Source organism: Plecotus auritus (assembly GCF_963455305.1).
Source record: "Plecotus auritus genome assembly, chromosome: 5".
Classification (NCBI taxonomy): domain Eukaryota; kingdom Metazoa; phylum Chordata; class Mammalia; order Chiroptera; family Vespertilionidae; genus Plecotus; species Plecotus auritus.
In genome coordinates this window covers 15,686,723-15,699,463 of record NC_137776.1, presented here as the reverse complement: position 1 = coordinate 15,699,463, position 12,741 = coordinate 15,686,723, and the positions used below count along the sequence as shown (strand labels likewise).

The 12,741-nt window shown below is 38.8% G+C and overlaps 1 protein-coding gene across 5 annotated transcripts in view; it reads left to right on the top strand.

Annotated features, from left to right (window-relative positions):
* The window catches only part of PLEKHM3 (pleckstrin homology domain containing M3), a 243,684-nt gene that overhangs the window by 123,568 nt on the left and 107,375 nt on the right, over window positions 1-12,741 (top strand). The window lies entirely within an intron of this gene.

Below are 12,741 nucleotides of genomic sequence, written 5' to 3'. Positions count from 1 at the left end.
GGGAAAAGCTGATTCAATATTTTTACATGTTGCAGAATGATCACCACATGTCTACTGAACATCCATCACCACACAATAATTTTTTTCTTATGGTGAGAACTTGTAAGATCCCTTAGCAACATTTAAATATGCAATACAACATTAACCGTAGCCAGCATGCGGTATATTACATCCCTATGACTTATCTATTTTATAGCCAGAAGTTTATATCTTTTGACCAGCTTCACTCCTTTCAACCCCCCACTCCCACCCCCGGATGCCTCTGGCAACCACCAATCTGTTCTCTGTATCTGTGAGCTTGGTTGTGTGTGTGTGTGTGTGTGTGTGTGTGTGTGTGTTTAAATTCCACATATACCAGTAAGTGAGATCATACAGTATTTGTCTTCCTCAGTCTGATTTATTCCACTTAGCAGCATGCCCTTAAGATCTGCATATGTTGTAGCAAATGCAAGATTTTCTTCTTTTTATGGCTGAATAATATTCCACTGTATAATATACCATATTGTCTTCATCTATTATCCAGCATGGACATTAGGTTGTTTCCACATCTTGGCTATCTATAGCATAAAAGACCTGTGGTCATGACACTGTTATGGCATCACAACCAAAAGAGCAGCAGCCCTCATAGCTGGCGGGGTGCCGGCAGCATCCATGGAGAGTGCAAGGCGTCGCGGGGTGCCAGCAGCGTCCACGGGGAGTACGAGGCGTCATGGGGTGGGGCGCCAGCAGCGTCCGCGGAGCATGGGAGGCATCGCGGGGCGGCAGACATGGCCCGGATGGCAGGCTAGGCCTAGGGGACCCTACATGTGCATGATTTAATCGTGCGCTGGGCCTCTAGTTGTAAATAATGCTACAGTGAACATGAGGATGCATAAACCTTTTTTGAGTTAGTGTTTTCCTTTTCTTCAGATAAATACCCAGAAGAGGAATTGCTGGATCATATGGTAATTCTATTTGTGATTTTTTGAGGAAACTTCATACTGTCTTCAGAGTGGCTTCACCAATTTACATTCCTACCAACAATGCACAAGAGTTCCCTTTTCTCCACATCCTCACCTACACTTATCTTTTTTACAACAGCCATTGCAACAGGTGCAAGGTGATCTCTCATGGTAGTTTTGATTTGCATTTCCCTGGTGATTGGTGACATCGAGCACCTTTTTATGTACCTGTTGGCCATCTGTATGTCTTTTTGGGGAAAAAAAATGTCTATTTAGATCTGCTTCCCACTTTTTAATCAGATTGTTTTTTGTTGTTGTTGGTTTTAGTTTGTTTGTTTTGCTATTTTGATAGGGATTACATTAAGTATATAGATTGCTTTGCAGTAGTATGGACACTTAACAATATTAATTTTTCCAATCTATGATCATGGAGTATCTTTTCCATTTATTTGTGTAGTCTTCAATTTTTTTTTCATCAATGTCTTATAGTTTTCAGTGTACAGGTCTTTCACCTCCTTGGGTTAAATTTATTCCTAGGAATTTTTATTTTATTTTTTTATGCAATTGTAAATAAAATTGTTTGTCTTAATTTCTTATCCAGTTTATTACAGGAATCTATTTTTAAAGTCTTCCCTTCTCTCTCCCACGTTCCACTTTGCAGAGGTAGCTTCTGTTAACTCTAGCCAGCTTGCTGTCTTCTTCCATACATTTCTACACTTTTCTAAGTGTGGTTGTTTTTTGTGTTTTGTTTTGTTTTTTTACTTTCTTTCCCTTTGCATATAGGATCAAATTATACTATCTTTCTGCATCTTGCCTTTTCTGGTGGACAGTAAACAATGGACATGTGGGTTGATGAGCATGTTCAGTGCACATAAAAGCTTACCCCTTGCTTTTATCGGCTGCAGAGTTGAGAGTTCCCTTAATGTTTAACCTGTGCCGTTTTCTCTATTAGAACCAGTCTTGCAGTGAACACCCTCGGCCATTTCCTGTGCGCGTGTGTAAATGTATGTGTAGTGTAAGAGCATTAACATGAGAATGCCGGGTCAAAGGTTCTGCCTGCTCTGCGGTTTGATACTATTGCCACTTGCCTTCTGAAAAGGGAGGACCAATTTCTACTTTCATTGAGTGTCTTGGGAATGCCTGTTTCCCTGCACCCACATTAACTTTCCATACTGGCGATATTTTTAATCTTAGTCAATCTAAAATTAAAATATAACCTCATACGGTTACTCTGATTTGTATTTTTTCCCATTGTAAGTAAGGTTGAGCATCTTTTTTCTGTTATTGGCCATTTGTAGCTTTTGTGAATTGCCTGTTAATTTCACTAACCTGTCTTGAAATTATATTGTTGATCTTTTTCTTATTAATTTGAAAGAGCTCTTTCTATATTAAGGAAATTAGCACTTTTTCACATAAATAGGAAATATTTTCCCCAGTTTCCTGTCACATGACTTTACAAATGGTATTTTGTATTGTACTAAGTTTTAAATTTTATAGATTCAGATTCACCACTCTTTTATGATTTCTAGGATTATAAAATATTTACCCCATGTAAATATTTCTCTGACATTTTTCTCTAATACTTTTTTATCATTTTAAAAATACTTTGTAAATGATTTTCTTTTTATATTTAAATCTTTGATTTATCTGGAATTACATTTTTTATGGAATGAGTTGGAGATTCAGCTTTCTTTTCCCCCCGGATGGCGAACCAGCTGCCCCACCATCATTTATTAAATAGCTTATTTCCCCCACTTTTATTGTATACTAAATTCCCACGTGTATTTCAGTCCATATCCTGGACATACAGCTGCCCAGCATACAGACACCACAAACACAGCAGATGATATTCTTGAAAAACAGGATGTGTGAAATCATAATCAGTGCTGTGTGTAAGTGGTGGTTTACTGCTTGTTGATACCTGGAGGCAAAGAATACAAATTACCGACAACCTTAACACAATGGCATGCAAGCTAATAAAGAGCTCCTCTCTCACTTTATATGCAGGATTTGCTTTTTCTCACATCAGCGACCCAGCTATTTACATTCCTACCAACAGTGCACAAGAGATTACAGCATTCTAGCCAGGAACTTATTTTGTTTTCCCATTTAATCTTTGGCATTGCTAGTTTCATAAAAGTGATTAAGTAATAATAATGTTGAGCACTTACATTGTACTTTTCATTCCTAAGTGCTATCTAAATATGATAACTAATTAAATGCATTAATGAAAGGAAGGGATTTCCAGCTTCTTCAGGAAAACCGGTGTCTGGTTGCACACCTGTGAGGGGACAATTCCTAAAAAGCATTAAGTCCTCTTTGAATGGCACTCAGCAAGCAGAGGCATAGAAAGCTGGTGACATTATTTCAGTCCTTTTGAAAATGTCCTTGGGTATCTTCTAATTAGTCTGGCTAAACTCACCTTTTATCTGTCTCCCAGATATTCCCTTTCTTCATTCCTGGGGGTATTCAACGAGCTTCTTTTGATGTTTCCCCTGTTCATTAATCACAAAATCATCCAGTTTTCAAACAGAGAGGGATCCTTACTGGTCATCTAGTTTTGAATGACCTGGTGCAATCACTTGATTTCGCAGATGAGGAAACTGAGGCCTGAAGAAGTGAAGTGACTTACACAGCTTTCAGCGGACATACCTACAAATAGAAACGTAGGCTTCTAACGACCATTTCAGGTCTCAGTCAGCTGCATCCTGGTTTTTTCCTCTTTGTGAGCTTCTGACTTGCCTTCCCCTTCTTTTTCTTAACCTTTTTTTTTTTTTTTTTTGCTTCCATCTTTTTCCTCCTTCTCCTTCCCTTCTTTGCTTTCTGCCTCTCCTAACTCCTAATGGGTCATCTGACATGATCAGGGAATGTTGCTTTTATTTCTCCTCTATTTCTCTGTCCCTTTTAAACCTGGGGTCTTTGTTGTTTTTCGGTTAATGTGTCTTACATTGGCCTCTGCTCAGGTCTTCTCTGAAAAGCCATATTTCTTCCATTTCTCCCACATACATGCATACAGGCAGTTGTTTGTTTTGCCTTAATTTTTTTCAAGTTGTAGTTGCTTCTCCATTTAACAAAGTCATTTCTCTAGTTTTGGTAAATAGAATAGTGTTTATGTGGATATTAAGTCCATTTTTGTCACAGTTTTGTGTTACTTTATAAATTTCCCAGTCATTTGACCAATGCTCTTCAAAATCTTACTTCATATTTAGAAATTTACACAAGATATGACCGTTTAAGAGAATTTTCATACTAGAAGTAAATAGGTTGGACAATAAATCTTGCTATAAGCCAAAGGCAGATCCAGTTCAGATCAAAACTATGGGTGTAAACCTGGATCGATCTAGACTGCACATCTTGCTTCCATTTAGGGACTGAGTCCGTTTTAGAAATCTTCCATTTCTATACGGTGGGTCAGGATTCTCAGGCCAAAATCCTAGAGCTGCCTCTAAGCCCAGATGCCCTCAGAAAGTCCTTTCCCTGTAGCAGTGAAGGCTGTTTAAGCGGGGATCAGGGTCTGTCACTAATCCGCTGGGTGATCTTAGGCCGCTCACATGAGTGCTCTGGGCCTCACATTTCTCATACACCTATTAAGTAAGGAAGCTGAGTTTAAAAGACCACTCAGGGCCTTTCCTTGTTTACTGTTTGATGAGTCAATAATGTCATAACTAGGACCAAAATGAATAGAGACCTAAATCAGATTGACTTCAGGTATATAACCAATGAATTCAACAGAGAAGTAAAATCCTGTTGACCATACCATGAGGATTTTCTGGAACTGTCTCAATTTAAAATGATTTAATCATTTCCCTCACAGAGAATCCATATGTACTATGTCAGACTATGTGGTCTGTTTGGGAGCTCAGCACATTGGGGATCACGTAACTCTACTTGACTCTCTGCAAACGCTTCCACAGAAGTTCCATGAGGCTGTGTCTTGACAAGGCCACACCCCTTGAGGCACTTTCTGTGGTACAGAAAACTGTGTGAAGTGGCCCCCATCCCATATATTCTTATGAATACGAAATTTATGTTCACCCTGGCCAGGTGGCTCAGTTGGTTGGGGTGTCATTCCGTATACCAAAAGGTTGCGGATTTAATTCCTGGTTGGGGCACATACCTAGGCTACAGGTTTGATCCCAGTTCAGGGGGCATACAGGAGGCAATCAATCCATGTTCCTCTTACATCAATGTTTCTCTCTCTCTCTCTCCCTCCCTCCCTCCCTTTTTCCCTTCTTCCCTCTCTGAAATCAATAAACATATCCTTGGATGAGGATTTAAAAAATAAAGAAGAAATTTATGTTCTTGGATTCATCTTTGCCATTCAACAACTGAAGAAAATTGAAATTCTTTTATCTTGTATTCCCTAAGACTTAGTTTCCAGCAGGAGGCAAAATGTAATTTGATGACCACTCACAAATCTACCCAATTACATCAACTCAAAATTCAATTATCACATAGTTTCCTAAGTCTAAGTAGAAATTGTCACCTTCGGGAAAGGATCAGATAAGAGCTAATTGGTGACATCATAATCCACCCTCAGAGAAGTGCTTGCTTAGCCAGAAGCCCAGCAGTGTCAGAGCAGCTCCATGATGGGTAAAGAGGGGTGGGGAGCAGCTAATGAGAGAAGACAGTTTTCTGTTTATATACAAACAGCCCAGCACTGAGCCACGATAAGGAGCTCAAAGGTTAATTATGGGAAAATGAGGTTTTAGCAAAACTTTTTGAAATAGGAAAATCCCCTATGCTTTTTATTTTCCAATTTCAAGGACCTATGATTACGATGAGTACTATTTATAATTGAATGAGAACTCAGAATATCCTCACTGTGTGTTAGAGTTTTCAAACGAGCAGAATCCACAGGCTGTTTTTCCTTAACTCTCCATGAACTTGCATGGCCTAGATCCCTAGATTTCACTGTACCCACCTGTCGATGCGGAGACATGACAAGCAGAGAAAATAGTGAGGGCCAACTTCCACAGGCCTCTGGCCAAGCAAATGCAAACTAAATTATACTGGACATCATTTTACAATGTGTGACCATTTTGATTCTTCCATGTCATCAGCTAGCTTGTTACTAGTGAGTGGCAGGTGGCTTTGTGTTCTGTGAATGGGGTCTTTTGGTTGGACTTTTAGAGGAGGGGCCATTTGTCAAGTGCAGCAGCCTCTTCATCAAAGTCTTCCCAACAGTCGTCCAGATTCTAAATGCTGCACAATGGCCAAGGAATGCTCGCATTCGCATGGAAGGTAAATGACAAATCAGGGGGAAGGAATTAGCCAATGCATACAGGAATGCAATGAGAAAGAGCTTTTTTTTGTTTTTGTTTTTTCCTTGTCCAAGTTACTAGTGCTCTGTCCCTCTCCCCCTGTAGATTTTGAATTCTGTGGTGGTGCCAAGGGAGTGAAGGTAACAGACATAAAAGAATCATTTGTGCCCATTTCCCAATCCCACAGATCTCTATTGGCTGCAGACCTTGAACATGACACTGCAATTTCCTGGTGCCACACATGAGTAATAAGCAGCTGTTTCTGAAACTGTGGTTTGGAGAAGGCAGCACTAGGGTTATTTTTTAACTTAATTGTAATTTTTGATTGGTCTGCAAGAAAGTAAATCAAATAAAGTCTGTTGTCTTAGTCTGCAAGAAAGCCATAGGCCTCAAATTCCAATGCTGACCATCTTGACCAGAATAGGAGAGGGGGAGGGAGAGAATGAATGTGTGTATCCCTGAACTGGAAGTTCAACCAGGCAGCTTCCATGGGAAGCGTATTTGGCCTATCTGTCAGCTAGTGGAGCATGGAGAGTAATACTTGATGGTTCCTGGAGAAGTACCTGCAATGACAGAGTGAACAGAATTTGGAGAGAGACCACAAAAGTGAACAATAGCAAAATCAGGAAGAAGAAGGTATCAGTGTGAGCTGCAGTCTGTCCTTGTCCTACTTGCAATAAGAGGACACATCATTTTAAGTTACAAATGGAAGTGTGTGTTCTTTGAATACCCGGTCAGTAAAATACCTCTGACATACTCATTTATGCATGCTCTCCAAGTAAATAAAATCAGACCGGTACCTTCTTTAGGACAAGAAATTAAGCCGAATGGAAAACAGAAACAAACTCTTTTGCTCTGTTTCAGACATTTGCCTTTTCTCAAGAAGATAAGGCAATTTGGTGTATGGAAAAGGTGAAGGAGGTTGAGTGCAGGGGGTTGAGGAGATGGAGGAAGCTTTCTGCTAACTACTTTGTCATGATTTTGCTCATGTAGGCAGGCACTTTGGGGAAAAATAATAGAGGGATAACTAAACCTCATCCAGAGTTTGCAGTCACTTAAGACATATCCAAATGACCACCTGGTTAATGGTCTTATGACTTCTTTAAAAATCATTTTCATTATTTTTAAATTGCAATTGACATGCATTATTATATTAGTTTCAGGTGTACATCTCACGATTAGACATTACATAACTTATTAAGCAATCATACTGATAAATCTCATACCCAACTAACACCATGCATATTAGAATATTATTGACTACTAGAGGCCCGCTGCACAAAATTCCTGCAAGAGTAGGCCTTCATAGCCCTGGCTGCCTCGGCCCTTGTGGCCCCGGCTGCCTCATGGCCCCATGGCCCCACCCGCTGCCCACTGGTCGTTCCAGAAGGTCGTTCTGGAAGGTCGTTCTGCCATCCGGTCTAATTAGCATATTAGCTCTTTATTATATAGGATATTCCCTATGCTGTACAGTACATCCCATGACTATTCTGTAACAACTAATTTGTACTTCTTAATCCCTTCACCTTTTACACCCATCCCCCCAAAACCCCCTCCCATCTGGCAACTGTCAAAATGTTCTCTGTATCTGTGAGTCTGTTTCTGTTCTGCTTATTCATTTATTTTATTTTTATTTTATTACTAGAGGCCCGGTGCATGAAATTCATGCACAGGGTGGAGGGGGGTCCCTCAGTGGATGTCCAACTGGGGGTCCCTCAGTGTATGTCTCACAATCTGGGACCTCTGGCTCCTAACCGCTTGCCTGCCTGCCTGCCTGATCCCCCCTAACTGCTCACCTGCCTGCCTCATCACCCCTAACCACTCACCTGCCTGCCTGATCACCCCTAACCACTCTGCCTTGGCCCTGCCACTGCAGCTTTGTCTGGAATGATGTCCGGAAGGTCGTTCGGTTGTCTGGTCTAATTAGCATATTATGCTTTTATTATTATAGATTATTGTATTAGTCCTCACTGGGGAATATATATATTTTTATTGATTTGAGAGAGAGAAAGAGACAGAGAGAGAGGGGGAGAATGAAACATTGATGTAACATCAACTGCATGTGCCCTGACCAGGGATTGAACCCCCAACCTTTCAGTGTATGGGACAATGCTCCAACCAACTGAGCCACACCAGCCAGGGCTAGTTTGTTTTTTAGATTCAATTGTTGATAGATATATATCTATTGCCCTTTTATTGTTCATATTTTTTTTATCTTTTCCTTGTTCTACTTCTTAAAGAAGACCCTTTAACATTTCATGTAATACTGGTTTGGTGGTTATGAACTCCTTTAGCTTTTTCTTGTCTGGGAAGCTCTTTATCGGTCCTTCTATTCTAAATGATAGTTTTGCTGGGTAGAGTAATCTTAGTGTAGGTCCTTGCTTTTTATCACCTTAAATATTTCTTGCCAATCTCTTCTGGCCTGAAAAGTTTCTGTTCAGAAACCATCTGTCAATCTTATGGAGCTCCCTTATAGGTAACTAACTGCTTTTCTCTTGCTACTTTTAAGATTCTCTCTTTGTCTTTAACCTTTTGCATTTTAATTATGATGTGTCCTGTTGTGGGCCTCTTTGGGTTTATCTTGTTTGAGAATCTCTGTGCATCTTGAACTTGTATGTCTATTTCCTTCACCAAGTTAGGAAAATTTTCTGTCATTCGGTCTTCAATTTCTTGTGCTCTTTCTTCTCCTACTGGATCCACATGATGTGAATGTTGGTATGCTTGAAGTTGCCCCAGAGGCTCTTTACACTATTCTCATTTTTTTTGGAATCTGTTTTCTTTTTGCTGTAGGACTGTTCCCCATGCTCGGCCTCACTGAGGACTATTGTCACTCTAGGGATGCACTCCAGTTTAGGGATGACCTACAGAGTTCTCAAATCTGACTTCCCTTAGGCTGTGTACTTGTTCGCTTGTTGACCATTTGACCTTGCCCAACCCATAGTCATTTTCCAGGTCCATTGGCATTCTAATAGTTCTTTTGTACTTTTCATTCTCATTTAGAAACTAAGGCTAGGAGATCCTTGGGCTTTGGTCTTCTTTAAGGATGCCATCTTCCTGGTGTTTGTGGAATATGGCCTTAACCCTAAGCCCCCACCAAGATGGCTAGGAAATGGGATTCGAAGTTGTAAGACTCGGGGGCAGGAGCAGATGATGGGAGGCAGGTCACTTGATTTTGTTTTTAAACAATTATCCAAAATAAAGATATATCTGATTTTTCTTTTTTTAAATGTGTATTAATATATTTGATTTTTTAAAAGAACCCATGGAGATGTCACATTTGGAACCTACTACTTTGTTGTGATGAGACCTCTAGACAAGAAGCCAGAATAGTTGGATCCTGTTCCCAGTGCTGCTAGTAGTTGTAGTCAAAGATAAGATTTAAACCTTCTAAATATATCTTTATCCCTGGACAATTATAAGTATAAACTTTTCCTTTCTGAAATATTAAAGATATGTTTGTAAATTCTAAAACATAGACTATTACCTCACTTTCTGGAAGGAAATCTTTCAGCAGCTTTAGCCCTTTGGAACATGGCCATGAACTTAAGCTGACAAATAGGAAGAGCAATTAATCAAATGAAAAGAAGCCAAAGGAGTCCCTGAATAGCTGAGCTTCCACCAGGGCCATGCACTCTTTATGCTCCTCCCTAAATCACCCAGCAGAATGATTGAAAATATTTGTGACAGCCCTGAGATATAACCACTGCAGCCAAGGAAAAAGATGAGAAAGCATCCTTGGTCAATCAACAAGAACTTAGGTGCCTGGCAGAAATGGGATATTTAAGACAAGTATGAGACTCAGTCTTGCCTCCAAGCAATTTACATTCTCTTAGGTTACTCCATATAAAATTTACATTTTTTTAAGTAAAATCACCATTTTATAGTTAGGATCACCATTTCGAGATATTCAATCAACAGTTGGATAAGCAAAACAATCACATGTTAAGCATTAGTAAAGAGAACAAAACAGCATCAAGTTTTATATTAAATTACATGGTGTGCATGATGTAAAAGTAATTTATTGAAGCACAAGAGATCCAAACAGTGAAGTTGCCAAAGATGGCTTTCCAGATCAAGCCAGAACAGATCGGAGCCATGAAGCCTAGGTGAAGTCAAAGAAGAGTTTGAGAAGCAAAACTTCAGACAGAGGAAATGACATGGGTGAAGGCACAAGAACAAGAGTAAGCATATTCTACATGAGGAAACATTTGCTCACAACAGAAGTTACATCATAAGAAATGGAAAATGAATTTGGATAGGTAGTGTGGAATCAGCTTATGGACTACCTGCACACCAGGCAAAATGTAAGCTCCAGTTTGGCCCAGTTCACTCTTGTATGGAGAATATGGGACATAGTAATTCAATATAATTCTCTGAAATGAATGAGTGAAGAGTTTTTAATAATGATAAAATAATAATTCACCAAGGTTTGAGGGAAGAGATGATACATGATGAAAGTGGTATCTAAAACTGATTAGTATATATATTTGGTCAGATCAAAGGAAAAAGACAGGCATCTGGAAATAAAACTAGAAGATTGACAGGAGAGATAAGATTGTGGGGCAGGATGGAAAAAGGAGACTTACACTAGAGATATTTAGAAGAGAATCAACTTGAACCTTGAAAACGTTAAGCTAAGTGAAAGAAGCCACATATTGTATCATTCCATTTATATGAAATGCCCAAAATAGGTAAATCTATAGAGACAGAAACTAGACTGGTGCTTGGTTAGGGCCTGGGGAGCAGTTTAGGGGAAAGGGAGTAATTGCTAATGGGTACAAGGTTTTTTGGAAGAGTTGAAGAGATGCTCAAAAATTGATGGTGGTGATAGTATACAACTCTGTGAATAAACTAAATGCCATTTAATTGTAGACTTTAAATAGGTGAATTACATGGTATGTGAATTATATCTCACTAAAGCTGTAATTTGAAAAGAGAGGAAATCAATAAAATGTGGTGAATGACAATATATATGTTCCTCATGGAGAAAATGAGCCACTCACTACACTCCATAATTTCCAATTTGATTCTAACACTATTATTTCTTAATATTGTGTTAGGAGCACTGAGTGATGCAATAAGACATGAAACGTAAATAAGAGGTATAATATTAGAAAGGAAGGGACCAGTTTATTACTTTCAGAAAACCCAAAAGAATTCCCTAAAAATGCTTTGCATCCCTGAAAATACAGTAAAATTATAGTCATATATAAGGTATACACAAATGTCAATATATTCTAAAATATCAGTAATGGCTTATAAGAAAAAATATTACACAAAATTCAATTTTGAAATAACTTAAATATAATAAATGTGAGTGGCATATACAAGGGAAGAAAAAAAATTTTTATTAAAACTATAATAAATGAAAATGTAATAAAATGGAGATCTAGATCAGGTTCTTTGATAGAAAGACTAACTATTATACAGCTATCAGTCCCCAAATTAACTTTTTAAAGCTTATTAAATAAGTTTGGTGAGATATTTCAAAAGCCTGCAAAATTCTCATACCCTTTGCCTCAAGGAGATCATCTAAAATGGGGAAAGCTTGCCCTAACCAGTTTGGCTCAGAGGATAGAGCGTCGGCCTACGGACTGAAGGGTCCCAGGTTCGATTCTGGTCAAGGGCATGTACCTTAGTTGCAGGCACATCCCCAGTATGTTCAGGAGGCAGCTGATCGATGTTTCTCTCTCGCCGATGTTTCTAACTCTCTATCCCTCTCCCTTCCTCTCTGTAAAAAATCAATAAAAAATATTTTTTAAAAAACTGGGGATTTCACTTCAAATAAATAAATAAATAAATAAATAAATAAGTAAGTAAGTAAGTAAGTAAGTAAGTAAGTAAGTAAATAAATAAATAAATAAATAAATAAATAAATAAATAAAATGGGGAACGCTTTATGCACAAGATGCCCAGTCTGCTCCTCTAGATCCCAGGTGATAACTGTCAGGTCCTCCTCAAGGTCTTCTCTTCTCACCCTCGGTTCCTTCAAGCAGCCTTTACTCACCTGGTTTCTAGAACTGTTCTACATCCTGATGTTTTCCCCTGAGCGGACTATAGTTTGCGCCTCTCTTTAAATGTGTCATTAATCTTGGTTGTTTAGGAAAGAGTAATGTAAGCAAAGCCAAGTGGAACTGAAGTATTGTCACCACAATTTAGAAATAACCCTATGACACACTGGAAAGTGTTTACTGGTGGTTGGGTATATGATTTGGTAGTGGTTATTTCTTAGAAAGTGTGTCATGTGTTGGTATTAGGAGTACGCTTGACTGGGGTTTATCGAAGTTAATGGTCCTTGAGAAAATAAAAATAAAAAGAGCTCTATCTATGGCTTTCTAAAGGTAATAGAGAGGAAAATAAGTTAAAGAATGGTGGAAAACGGACTTGCTTGACAGAAAAACAGCCAGCATAATTTCTACCCTCTTGTATTAAGAAAAAAAATTCCACTTTTATAAAGCGGTAAACCTGATTTTTCTGTTCACTTTCTGTACCTTGATGCAAAATGATATACATTGTTGTTAAAAATGCAAAAAGAC